This window comes from Papaver somniferum, chromosome 3, assembly GCF_003573695.1.
Source record: "Papaver somniferum cultivar HN1 chromosome 3, ASM357369v1, whole genome shotgun sequence".
NCBI lineage: Eukaryota > Viridiplantae > Streptophyta > Magnoliopsida > Ranunculales > Papaveraceae > Papaver > Papaver somniferum.
Window position 1 is genome coordinate 144697582 of NC_039360.1, and position 13577 is coordinate 144711158.

The 13577-nt window shown below is 35.2% G+C and overlaps 1 long non-coding RNA gene across 1 annotated transcript; it reads left to right on the forward strand.

The window, feature by feature from the left end:
- The first annotated feature begins 8890 nt into the window (after window positions 1-8890).
- LOC113361699 lies at window positions 8891-10527 on the forward strand. The gene is made up of 5 exons (XR_003365272.1): window positions 8891-8931; window positions 9028-9179; window positions 9406-9451; window positions 10030-10068; window positions 10265-10527. It is a non-coding gene; the product is annotated as an uncharacterized LOC113361699 (long non-coding RNA).
- The last annotated feature ends 3050 nt before the right edge of the window (window positions 10528-13577 follow it).

The following is a 13577-nucleotide window of genomic DNA, read 5'->3' on the forward strand; positions in this document are numbered from 1 at the left end:
TTAGTCGGATGAAGTTCCACTAGTTCCTCGAGTAGTTCTTCGTATTCGTAAGATGATCGCCATGGAGTCTGGAGCTCAATTACACTTAACTATCCTAGACCGAGACTTAGTCATAAGTAAACTAGAAATCAAGACATATAATTTTGATCACTAATATTGACAAACATGCTTGAGATAGCAACGCATGCGAGTTCGACCGAGCAATGCTCTAACATGGGTATGGGTACCGCGTAGCTTGGAATTTCGTGAACTGGAGGAGGAGTATGCATACTTGGTACGCATATTAAAATCCCTGGATTTTATTTTAAAGCATGGTATGCATACCCGGTATGTGTACCATGAGGGCAAAAGTTCACGAACTCTTTGCATCTTTCTTGACATGAAATTATATTTTTGGAGCGTGGGATAAACAATATAGAGATAATAAAAATTGTCTTCCGAAGCACTGTGTATTGAACTTCAAGGTATATATTTCTCAACCAATCAAGAGGATACTCGTCTTTCCACCAAATCACTTAGCGAAAAAAGAGTACGAATGACAAAAACAAAGATGTTTTTGACATAAGTAAATTATCACATCAAGCAAATAAAAATGAAATCATAAAACTTGCTCAAGTTTATAGACATACCTTTTAGAAGAATCCAATCGTGAATCATATGGCTTTACCAAATATCTTACCTAACACAATATGTGCGCCCCAATTCTCGTGCTTCCCTCACCATATATATAACATGGAATTTCTTGGTGAGGATGCACTTACAACACAATTAAGTTGTATTGAGGTGAACAATGTCTTGCTCACTACAGGTGACTGAAACAGACTTTTCTGTAACAATGGATTTTTCAGCATCTATAGTTTTTGGCTTATTCTATTTATTCTTCCACCAATTCTTGTGTTTTGAAAAAGCTGGGGTCTAACGACCACACCCAATATTTCTCTTAGCAATATGTATGGACTAACTCCAAAATACTTTCAAGAGAATCAACTAGACAGTCAGACTCAATCTTAAGAAAAGTATATCAAAGAGTTATATCTCTATTTCTCAATTCAATCCGCAATCAAACAAATAAGAATTTGCGAGCCCGATTGAATATAAGAAATAACTTGGATGGTATCAAAAACCAATATCCAAGTGTCAATCAATTTAATCAACAAACAAAGGTTGGATTCCCAATTGACTGAACTTACGCACAACATGTGATATTTCAATTATATAAACAAATATAATGCGAAAAATAAATAATACAGATACCAAAAGTTTTGTTAACGAGGAAACCGCAAATGCAGAAAAACCCCGGGACCTAGTCCAGATTTGAACACCACACTGTATTAAGCCGCTACAGACACTAGCCTACTCCAAGTTAACTTCATACTGGAATGTAGTTGAGCCCTAACCAATCTCACACTGATCAAGGTACAATCGTGTTCCTTACACCTCTTGAACCATGCCGGATTCTGCGCACTTGATTCCCTTAGTTGATCTCACCCACAACTAAGAGTTGCTACGACCCAAAGTCGAAGACTTGATAAACCAATCTGTCTTACATAGAAAAGTCTATTGAATAGATAATTTTGTCTCCCACAGATAAACCTATGAGTTTTGTTCCGCATTTTGATAAATCAAGGTGAACAAGAACCAATTGATATACCAGACTTATATTCCCGAAGAACAGCCTAGAAATATCAATCACCTCACAATAATCTGAATTGTATGGTAGCGAAACAAGATATTGCGGAATTACAAACGATGAGACGAAGATTTTTGTGACTACTTTTTATCTTGCCTATCAGATATTAAATCTCAAGCAAATCTTAGAGAAGATAGTACTCAATCACGATAGAAAACAACAAGATCAGAACACGCAACTACATAGAAAATAGTTAGGTTTGGCTTCACAATCCCAATGAAGTCTTCAAGTCGTTAACCTACGGGGTTTTGTGAAAAACCTAAGGTTAAAGGAGAATCGACTTTAGTCGCAACTAATATCACATAAGAGGTTGGGATTAAGTTTCCCAGTTGCTAGAGTTCTCATTTATATAGTCTTCAAATCTGGGTTTGCAACCGATGCTACCTTGGTAACAAAGCATTCAATATTCACCGTTAGATGAAAACCTGATTAGATTCAAGCTAATATCTTTCAACTGTTAGATCGAACTTAGCTTGTTACACATAAATGAAAAGTGACTTCATTTAGATATGAGCAACCGTACCCAAACGTGTACACCTTTGTTGGCTCAACAATAGTTAACCGAAGTTAGCCATATGAACACTTTCATATCAACCTCAACATCTTAACCATAACTAGTTCAAATGCCTCAAATTAAACTAGTTCTAGAGTTGTTCAATTGTTTATATTCTCATAGAAGTATACAAGACACAATTGAAGCAAAATCGATTTTGATTCACTCGAATCAAGTCATGAACATTATATCCATGGTTTGCAAAAGATTGCATTCATTATTATATAAATGTATTAGTTCATGAAAAAATCGATTTTAGAACTTAGCTTACTCAAATATGCATACGGGTACGTATACCTAAGTACCCGAACTAAGTTTGGGTTTGCCAGTACGCGAACGGGTACGCATACCTTTCAAACTCAGCAAAAATTCTCGGACATGAACCTCACGCCAGTACGAGTACCGGTATGCGTACAAGGTTCCAGACTTTCACTAAACCAACCAGTATGCCTATGAGTATGCATACTTTGGTTCTCAGACTTGGATTACACATATGCAAGTACACATACCATGCTTATATCCAATTGTTCTAAACTCTATTCCAATCATTGAAACATTCTTGGAAGACGACAATAGCTGTCTCACACAAACTATTAGCTTCAAAGCAATTTTCAAGTGATCGAATGATAAATACGAAACATTCCGAGTCTACATCAAATGACTGTCTCACACAAATCATGTAAGATGTTACAAGGCGATTTTCACATGATCATCTTTTAACTTTCGTCATGAATATAAGATGAACTTGGTTAAAGCGAAAGCTTACCAACACATATTTCGAGAAATATGTAAGCGAGTTAAACTCAGCTCGAAATATCAAATGTGCATAATTGAAGCCTATATAGTTATAAGACTTTTGTCTCAAACAAGAGATAGAGTAGATAGACTTTTGAGAGATAGATGAGTTCAAGTCTCCACATACCTTTTGTTTATGAAGTTCCACAAGCTCCCCTTAGTAGTTATTCGTCTTCAATCGATGAACGTCGTGAAGTCTAATGCTCAACTACACTTTCTATCCTAATCCGAGACTTAGTTATAAGTAGACTAGAAATCAAGACTTATAGTTTTTGCAACTAAACTTGACAAACAAGCTTGAGATAACAACGCTTGCGAGTTCGACCGAGCAGTGCTCTGACAATCCCCCCCTTTGTCAATTTTAGTAATAAAACTATCAATACATATGGATTACAAAATAAACAAACTTTGTAGCTCTCAATCCAAATGTTTGATTTCCTTGGTTCTTCAACATTACTCGAAATCTTCGTCACTTCCAAGTACTTCAGTAATTCTGAACGTGTTCAACTCAACATCATCGTTGTTGAAGATCCGTAGCTATAACAATGAGAAAACAGTTGCTCTCAATCATTGTTATACAGTGTCATAGTATTATTACACAACATCAAAGTCCAATTGTATCACAACCTTTACAACAATACTATGGTGATATGTATCATTCCCCCTTAGTCAATACTTCATCTCACATGAAAACCGCTCCCCTTACATAATGATCTGTAACCATATGTATTTGTAATGTGAACTACACATTAATTCTCCCCCTTTTTGTCAATATAAATTGACAAAGGTACGAAAACTAGCGGGATCCTAATGAAATTTCCATAGAGATACTCCATGACCAAAAGAGAACATATCAACTTTGTTTCGATGATTTCACATAGCCGAAACTAGTGTATTCATCAAGGAGTTTATAAAGATAAAAGAAAACTCATACAATAATCCACAGCTGCACTCCCCATAAAGATTTGGTAATTAAGCACAAGTTCAAATAAGAACTCTTCCCCATAAAATGTCATTCCTGAAAGAACAACAAGAGCGACCTTACTTTCACAAGAAAAGAAGGATTTCTTTGGACATTAACAAATCACATGAAATATGAATTTGTATCCAAAATACTCAATTAAATTAACCACAAGAGAACCCATGATTAATTTAATCGGAAATGCTTACATAAGAAAACTTACGGAGCCGCACATTATTTACACAAGGATGTAAATTAGGGAAAGACCAATACTACGGAATATCCAAAGATTCATTCTATTTTTCATCAGTATTTGCATAGAGACGTATAATAAACTTAATCTTTGTAGACAAAAGTTCATCCTATCTTCACCAATATTTGCATAATGATATAATAGGCTTAACTTTTGTTGTCAAAAGTTCATTCTATCTTTTATCAATAAAGACATATGATAGACTTAACTTTTGAGAAAATATGGGACAATGATAGTTCACGGACGCTAACACACATATCCCATAACAAGCTGCAATATATAAAACCATAAAGATATCTACACCAAATTCAGAATTTAGCAACCCAGATTAGCAACAGAGCTAGAACTGTTGCTAATTAGCAACAAAAAACGTATGTTGCTAAAATTTAGCAACAGGTAATTTCTGTCGCTAAACTCGCCACTGCTATGGTACTGTTGCTACTAGCAACAACGGGTAGTTTAGGCATGCGAGTCACATGTGAGCCTGGTAACACTTGTGGCTCTTATCCCGCCCATATTTTGACCTGCGTAGAAGTGTATTGGGATTAAGTCCACCCCTTGACCTTTTGACATGATTACACGTACTCACTGAAATCAGTGGTGAGCATTTTTATCCGTAATCCGCGGATTTAACCGGGACCAACCGTATTTTTGCGGATGGATGCCCGGACCGTTCATTAATGGATTGGACGCGGATATTATTTTTGAAATCCAACGGATTACGGATTGGGCTCGGATGCAACCTTGAAAATCCGTTGGACATTCATATCCGTTAGATTAAGGACATTTATATAGTTTTAAAAAAATATATAGATAGTTTTGGAATTTTTAAGATGTTTGCTTGGAATGTTGTTCATGACACTTTTATATTTATCTATATAAAATGTGTAGGTTTTATAAGAAGTCATCTATATTGGTTTTATTTTTTCATTATAGATTTTAACTAACGCAAATCCATTGAAACCTATTTTGAGGCATACTAGATTTTTTTGAGACATACTAGAGAATGCCAAAATAGGGTCAGTAAATAAAAAACAACATCACCCCTCAACCACCATTTTTGATAATGGCATAACTACCCTTATATAATTAGTGTAAATGATTACGATTAGAATTGGTTAATTATGAATTTTAAGGATTGATTAAACATTAAATTATTAGTGGTGAATTAGTAGAAAAATCAAATTTATGTGAGAGAGTTGGGATTTTTGAGAGGAAGAAGAAGAAGTGAAGAAAAAAAGTTTGGGTTTTGACTTTTGAGATTTTAGTGATTAGCAGTGACCAAAATGTGTGATTCAAATTAGAGGTAAACTTCTATCGAGGTTTAATTTCCTTTTATAAGTTGAATCTGCCAAAAAATTGAATTTTTAAAACCCAGATCTACTGACCAGATGAACAGTTCGGCTGATAACTTTTGAGCCGAACTTCACTCAGAAACTGAATCATCCACTAGGTTCGGCTTGAAAAATTGAGGTTCGGCTGGAAAATTGAGGTTCGGCTGGAAAATTGAGGTTCGGCTGAAAATATTGTAAAGTCGCATTAGCCGAACATAGTGTTTCTCTAAATCATACACTAAGTTCGGCTCAAAATTGATAATGCAAGATCAGCCGAACTGATCTTCTGAAAACCCTAATTTCATCTTTGAAATCATATTCTACCGATCAAACAAAATAAAATCAATCAAAAACAAGATGGGTTTGTTACGCATACATTCTAAAATACATCTAAGAGCAATTTAGATTTGGATTTCGCATTCTAACATCGCTCACTTCGATTCATGTTTCCTTTGTTTGATTAATTTCTTTATTGAATTGGAGTCCTAAATGTTTAAGTTTAAAGTTTATTTTGATTTTTAATTTTAGGTTTTTGAGGATAAGGGAACGATGACAAATTGAAATTATTTAGGGATATATAGGTAATTACACTACCTTTAGACACCCCTTATAAACCCACCCTACATAATATAATGGATGAGTATGCCTCAGAAAAAATGAGTATGCCTCAAAATAGGTTTCAATCCATTGGATTATCCGCACCCAACCCGTTCATCCGTGCATTCATTGGATGTAAATCCGTTGGATGTTGGATTGGATGCGGATGACAAATTGAAATCCGTAGTGAATTGGATTGGATGTGAATGAGATAAAAACGTGTCCATACCGGTCCATGCTCACCCGACTCAAATAGAGATATTTCTTCACTTAGTTTTACTTCATTTGTTTTCTCAGATCTCCCAGCATCGCGCCTCTTTCCTCATCGCAAAACCCATATCTCAGAAACCTTTTCAATCTCATAAGAAATCGGTATCATGAAAAATCTCTCTCTCACAGCAAATCGGTATCGTGAAGAATCCCTCTCTTCATCTCATGAATCTCATCTCTGATTTCTATCTCTTGAACTCGTTCATTCACCTTTTTCCTTCACAGAGTTCATGTATGAACCCTAATATACCATAAATCAAAACCAGAAATCAAAACTAACCTATGACAAGAAATCTGTAACCATATACTGAGTTTGGGCAACCTAATTTCAGGTAAGATAACCCATTTTACAAATTTTTTATACTTCGATTTCATAAACCCTAGAAATTGTTTTCTGATTTTTGATTTTGAAACCGCAAAAGAAGATCGAAAATAATTTCTATTTTTTTTTTGCAAGATGTGTTTGGTTAGTTGATTCATGCGGTATGTGCCTGATTTCAAATTTATGAAGTGATTTTGTTGATTTTTTTTTATTTTTTAGCTTTACTCAAGTTGTTTGATGATTTTTCTCTATGACTGGTGGATATATTTCATATGACTTTCTTCAGTGATGAAGTCTAAAAACAAAGTCATCTTATAAGCCATAACTCTATTTTTTGTTTTTGGTTTTAAATCTTGATTTGAGTTTTATTTTTGCGATTTCTGTGTTTGCTGAGTCGAGTTTTATTTTGCGATTTCTGTGTTTGCTTAGTTGAATTGTTACATCTTTAAAGCACGAGTACATTTGTGATTTTATTTTTAAAGCGTGGGTATGTTTAATTTTAATCATATTTATGAAAGTTATGGTGGTGATGATGGTGAATCTGCTTCATGTGAGTCAGATGATATGTAATACGGGTCAGGTGAATTAGGTAATAAAGATTTCAAAAAAGTGAAGTTGAGTCAGATGATATGAATTGCATGGAACTCACTTAAACTTAATCAATAAAATTGACTAATAAATGAGATCAGGAAACAAGTTTAGGAAGGTGAGAAAAGGCTAAACCCCGAACATAATAACTCAAATAAATATCAGGATGTCTTAGTACTGGTGTTGTATGCTTATAGCTCGAGGGAAATGGTTATTAATTTGATTACTAGTTCAAATATGAAGTAGAGGTTGTATTTACCAGTGTAATTCTGAATACTAGTTCAAAAAGATGCGAGATCTTAGAGTCCTTTCAGTGATAATCACAACAGCAAACAAGCCACAGGGAATACTCAAGTATTGTCCTCGTCTCAATCCACTATTTTTTCATTATTTTTATTTTAAATCCTGTAACTAAAGCAGTTTTGCTTTTATTAATTTGTATTCCTTGCAAATCTCAATTTTGATGGTTCGTTTGTTGCACTGTTGCAGTTCGAAGGATGTACTTATGCAATTCATGGCTCAGAATCTTTCCGCTGAATTGACTCTAGTGGAAAAGGTACTAATGCTCGTAGTACTTAGTATTGCATATAATGCATGATGGCAAGTTTTTACATCTTCCTGTTGTAGATAAAGGTAAGAATTAGTTTCGTAAATTATGACTATCTTCTTCATTTGTCTATCTTTTGCTTTTTTAGAATCATGAAATAATCGCAACCCGTGATACTTTGCAGATGGGTGTGTTGTTGCGTGCAACGATGTTCTGCAGACAACTCATGCTGCAAAATGAAATCTGACTGAAGATCCCATTTTTCTTAAGCGTCATCTGCCCTGAGTTTTCCTAGTTTAGCTTGTAATTATTCAGAAAAATGACATTTCGATTTAAGGCTAAAAGTTTTTCTTTTATAAAAACATAGATTGCAGAAGTTATTTTCTTATACTTAAACTCCAGGGCTACATTATGGATCTTTTAACAATTGGAATACACTAAGATGCAAAGATATCAATCAACACCACAATTTACTGCAATTCTTCTTCTTCAGATACAACAACAACAAGGAAATTCTAAGTTTGCACAAGGCCTTGCCAATCATCAATGAGAACTGCTTCATGTTGGGTAAGTTATTCTTGCGTATTTTTTTTTTTTTTTTATTTGTCAGCGTTCATGTGTTTGGTTTTTACCCCGAGTCTTGTTGTGTCTGATTTACAAATCATACTTTCACGGCCTCATGTTTGTACAAGCTAAACGTAGGTATAGGATATCCCTTTATTGCATGGCCTCAGTTCACAATTTGTATCCCTTTAGGAGTACCTAATTCATGCTTTGCGTAATGATTATATCCCCTTAATTTGTGTAGAAATTGTTTGTTCCCTAATATTAATATGAAAACTAGCCACTTCCATTGTTTGAGCCCACACTTCTCTTGAAACATTTTCTTTCCTGCTCATGTTTCACAAACTGACTTCTATTTATTTATTTTTTGTTTCTTATATGTTTAAGGGAAAAGATGGTGTTGCAGACTCAATTTTCTCCAGTTCGGACACCTGTTGGGGTGACACCTCTACCCCAGGTATTGATGCATATCATCTTGGAGGACCTTGACCTCCTCATCCTCAACAGGTGTATTTTAATTAAGGTGGTCTTGGATTTGTTTGACAACCTGCAGCTTATCGTTTCCAACCCCAACTATTGCCTGGGATGAGGCCAAGTGTTTCCCTAAACTTTATGATGCCATACCCGCTCCAGCGACAATGGCATCCTGGATAAAGAATGAGTGCGCGGAGAGCTGGGAACCCACAACAGCAGCAACAACATCAGGTTTAGTTTTCTTTAATCTGTATGTAATGAGAACTTTCAGGTTTTTCAATAATCGAGTTGCTGGGTAAGTTACATCTGCCGTTCTGTAGCAATGTGCTTACAATTTATATATATTTCTTTAGTAAATACTTCATGTATCCATTATAAAAACTTTTGTGAATTATTGCCATGCCATGAACTCTTTGATCACGATAGTATTTCCGTTCTTGTTATTGTGTTGTTTTAGGTACCTTCAAGGCTATGACAATAATCTCATGTTCCTCACTATAAAGGTAAGATAATAGAAAACCTCCCCTGTCCTGCTTTAGTTACCTTTCTTTTGCATGATTTTGAATGCTGAAACTAGATATTAAGGTAGTTTTGCATTTGAGTAATTTTACAAAAGACTCGTTAACACCAACACCAGAGTAGAAATATGGTAGTTGTAGACTGGGACTAGGATTCACAGGTTGCAGTTTCTCTTATAATGTTAGTGACATTAGCAATTATAGAACATAGCAAGGATTTATGCAAGCAGATGGCATCATTTGTAGATACAATATGATCACATGATCACAATCAGCTACATCTAACTTGTACAGACATTGAAGTTTAATGGCTAGTTGGAGCTGTCCGACTCAGTAGCATTGCATTATATGTCAACGGACTGTTCACCATGTGGTGATACTTCGGTTACTTTTAAACTGTTGAAGTTGTGTTGCTTTCTATGATACTGAAGACTCTAAGCTTATACAGTTGGCACTTTCTTCTGTTTTCACTTCAAATAATTGTCTTACAAAGTTGAGCTTAGGCACTTGATATATCTTGAAATGGTTCTTACCTATGCAAAATACATTTTTTTTTCTTTCAGACTGCCAAATTCAAGAAGGGAAGTTGGATATTGAACCAGGTAACCTAGTCTGGCATTTCATTTTAGATCGTCAATGGCTACAATCAACAATCACAACAGTTCCCTGTCTTCTATAGTTTAGACCACATCACTCCATTTATATATGGTTCTCCATTATTGCTAAGGAAAATGGCACCCAGAACAAGCTTCAACTTTATGCGGGTTTCTAAATTTTTCATGTTTGTGTAATTTGTAGTTTGTCGATGAACAACATACGATGATGCTTGTCCTACCAGTGATGAGAAGCAGTCTATTAAGTTCCGGCCTTTGATGAACTTCGTCTTCTAAAACAGATTCAGGTTAACTTTTGTATGATTATACTTTTGGTTATGATAAATTAGGTCACCCGAGTCTCAACATAGAACTTTATATGTCAATAACAAAATTTATTCTTCTTCATCATCTCAAGTTCACATTGATGAATCTTTTTTGTTTTGTTGATGAAATCCTTTTGATGAATCTGTGGGTTATTAGATTGCATCATTACAACTGATGAATCATTTATAGTTGAATGGTGAATGAGAGGAATTGAATCATCAGAATAGGGAAGAATCAGGGTAATTGCAGGATAAATTGGGAGGGAGATCGATTTTGACTAGGTCAAAGAAGACTTGACCTCTTTTTTTTCTTATTGCAAATATTTAGCAACGGCAGTAACATGTTGCTAAATCTGAAACAGAACATCTATATCCCGTTCTAATAAAATTATCCCGGAATAACTCTAAACTAGCAACATAGTAGCAACAGCTTTACTTCGTTGCTAAATTTTTGTTTCGCTTTCAATTGCGACATCCGTTGCTGACCGAAACTAGCAACAGAGCTAGAGCTGTTGCGAAAGACTGCGACAGGGTATTTAGCAACGGCAAGAATTTGTTGCAAACCCAGTCAGCAACAGGTTTAAGCTGTTGCTAAACGTTAAATTTGGTGTAGCGGATTAATATTGCAAAATCATCTTCCAAATAAACTTTAGAATTTAAATAAATAAATTTAAAAACATTGCAAGGTGAAAAACGTTGGAAATAGCTATGTGTACTCACAATAATTGCTATTCCAAACTCTAGTTATCCTTTTTAAAACACAAGAATAAATTCTCATAAGAAGTTTCCTAGACAAAATAACTCCTAGGAAGAACGCAACTGAGAATCATCAGACATGACCAGCAACCAGAGACCGAACATAAACAAGTTCATCAGTTGCTTTCCTTAGTTCGTTTTTCAGAAATTCAAGATTCTTTGTTGAAATTCCAAGTTGTTCACGTACGACCTCAAAATATCAAAGAAGATTTCCTGCCAATTGAGATGACATCTGAACTGGAAGTTTGTTTTCATGATCAACAACATGATAGCAAGTTATGAAAACAGTGTTCTCGTGAAACTCAAAAACCTTGCCTTGTTCAACTTTGTTTTCCTTTTTGCATTCATCCATTGTGTGCGCCAAAGAGTCAGAGAACTTTCGACGTTACAGAGCGTGTATGTATCAGGGAAAGAAAACTATGATACATATATATGAGTGCATTATAAAGAAACCCTAGGCATACTCGTTCACATTCGGTACGGGTCGGGTGCACGTACGATCATGGTTGAGAACCAGGTTCGAAACCAAGAGAGTGATGGAGCCTAATTTAGAAGTAGTTTTGATAAGACAATCAAAGACAAATTCTAAACATATTGACATACGATCTTAGCTCAAAAGATCATAAGATAATTGTTGAAGAACAACAACTCACCCATCAATGAGAAGAAAACAAGAGTTTTTCAAGGTAAGCAACAAATATAATATTTTCAAGAGTTATTGATCAAAAATATTACACTATAAAATACTGGAGCAGGGCCCAACAATAACACGACTATTATAACAAGAAAAATAACAATAATAATACAACAGAGACCACTTTCTCAAGACAGGAGAACTTCTTGAGAATTATGAGCATCCTCATACAGTTTCAAGGAGGATGCTCTTTTGAGCAGTCAAGTTGTATTTTTATGAGCACATTGCTCATCAACGATTTTGACATTTTCCCTTACTTTCTTGAAGATATTCAGAAGAAACAAAAGGGTTAGTCAAAAGAGAATTATCAAGAGTAGGGAAAGAGATACCTGAAACTGCTGCCTTCCTTGCCTTCTTAATGTTGTGTCTGAGTCTATTTATACTTGTCTTGAGCTCCGAGACACGATTATTGATGTGAATGTAATCAAGAGTAAACAATTTAGATTCAAGGCTTTCTTCTGTGAGAGGCAAGGAGTTTGAACTCTTCTTCTTTCGTCGATGACTTTTTCTTTTTACAGAGTGAATTGAAGATTCAGTTGTCCATATGACATTCTTCCTTTTACAATTTTAAATAGGCATTGTGTCATATTTACAATCAAGAGGTGGCTCATCACAACACTTTTCTTGATTGCAGACGAGACCTTTTACTTCAGCAAAATGAGAGGTAGGTTCGATTACTTCTTTAGACATCCATACGAGAATGTTATGAAGTTTTCATTTCGCAGTCGAAAACGACATCTCCTTTCAAGGTGACCTTTGTTCCCGCAATAATAACAGTTGTAGGGAATGTTTTTTACTATGCTCATATGAGTTGTTTTCGAAGGTGGACGCTCTTTTTTCATAGGAACATCAGCCGCTGAAGTAGGTTTTTCATTTAGAAACTTGTCATTAGCACGGACAAAATTTATCTTACTAGTACTTGGAGCGTCTATTCCTTTATAGCCTAGACCACGTGTATCACGATGTTCTTTACATGCTCCCAACATAGTGGATAATTTTGTAGAGCTAGCACTGAATCTTTTCAGATTCTCTTCCAGTGATTTGACTTTATCAAGAGCAGCAAGATCAACCTCCAATTGTTTTTCTCTGGCGAGAAGGCTGACTTCTCTGTCGTTAAAACATCTTTGTTGAGAGTCATATCTTGCTTCAGTTTCTGCAAGTCTTTCTTTCAACACAAAGAGATTTTGACGAAGATTATCACATTCAGGATTCTTTGAACACACATCTTCTTCACGATCTTTATGTATAGATTGTAAGAGTTTGTAACCACAATCATATCCCCTAAATAGTTTTATCAATTTCCTGTTTTCTTGACAGAGAGGAGTCAGATTATCATCCAAGCAAGCTGTTGTCTTCTTTCTCTTTATGAGATGGTCAAAAAGCTTGATATATTGTGTGACATCCTCATCAAGATCTTGTCCCCCTTATGAATAACTTTCATCTGAAAGATCATCCAACTGTTCATCTAGGCATTTTTCCCAGTCCAACACAGTTTCAGTTAATGGGGAAGATGTGAGAGATTTCTCAGGATGCTCAAGAATTTGAACCAAATCAGAGAGCTTTAGAACTGGTGTTGCGTTGTCAGAGATAACACTACTGTCCATAGAGTCAAATTGCTATAGACACAGACTTATAAGGTCTTAAACGCGTTTGCTTGCTCTGATACCAAGTGAAAAAACGAAGGTCTAACAACCACACCCAATATTTTGCTTAGCAATCTGTATGGACTAACTCCAATATAC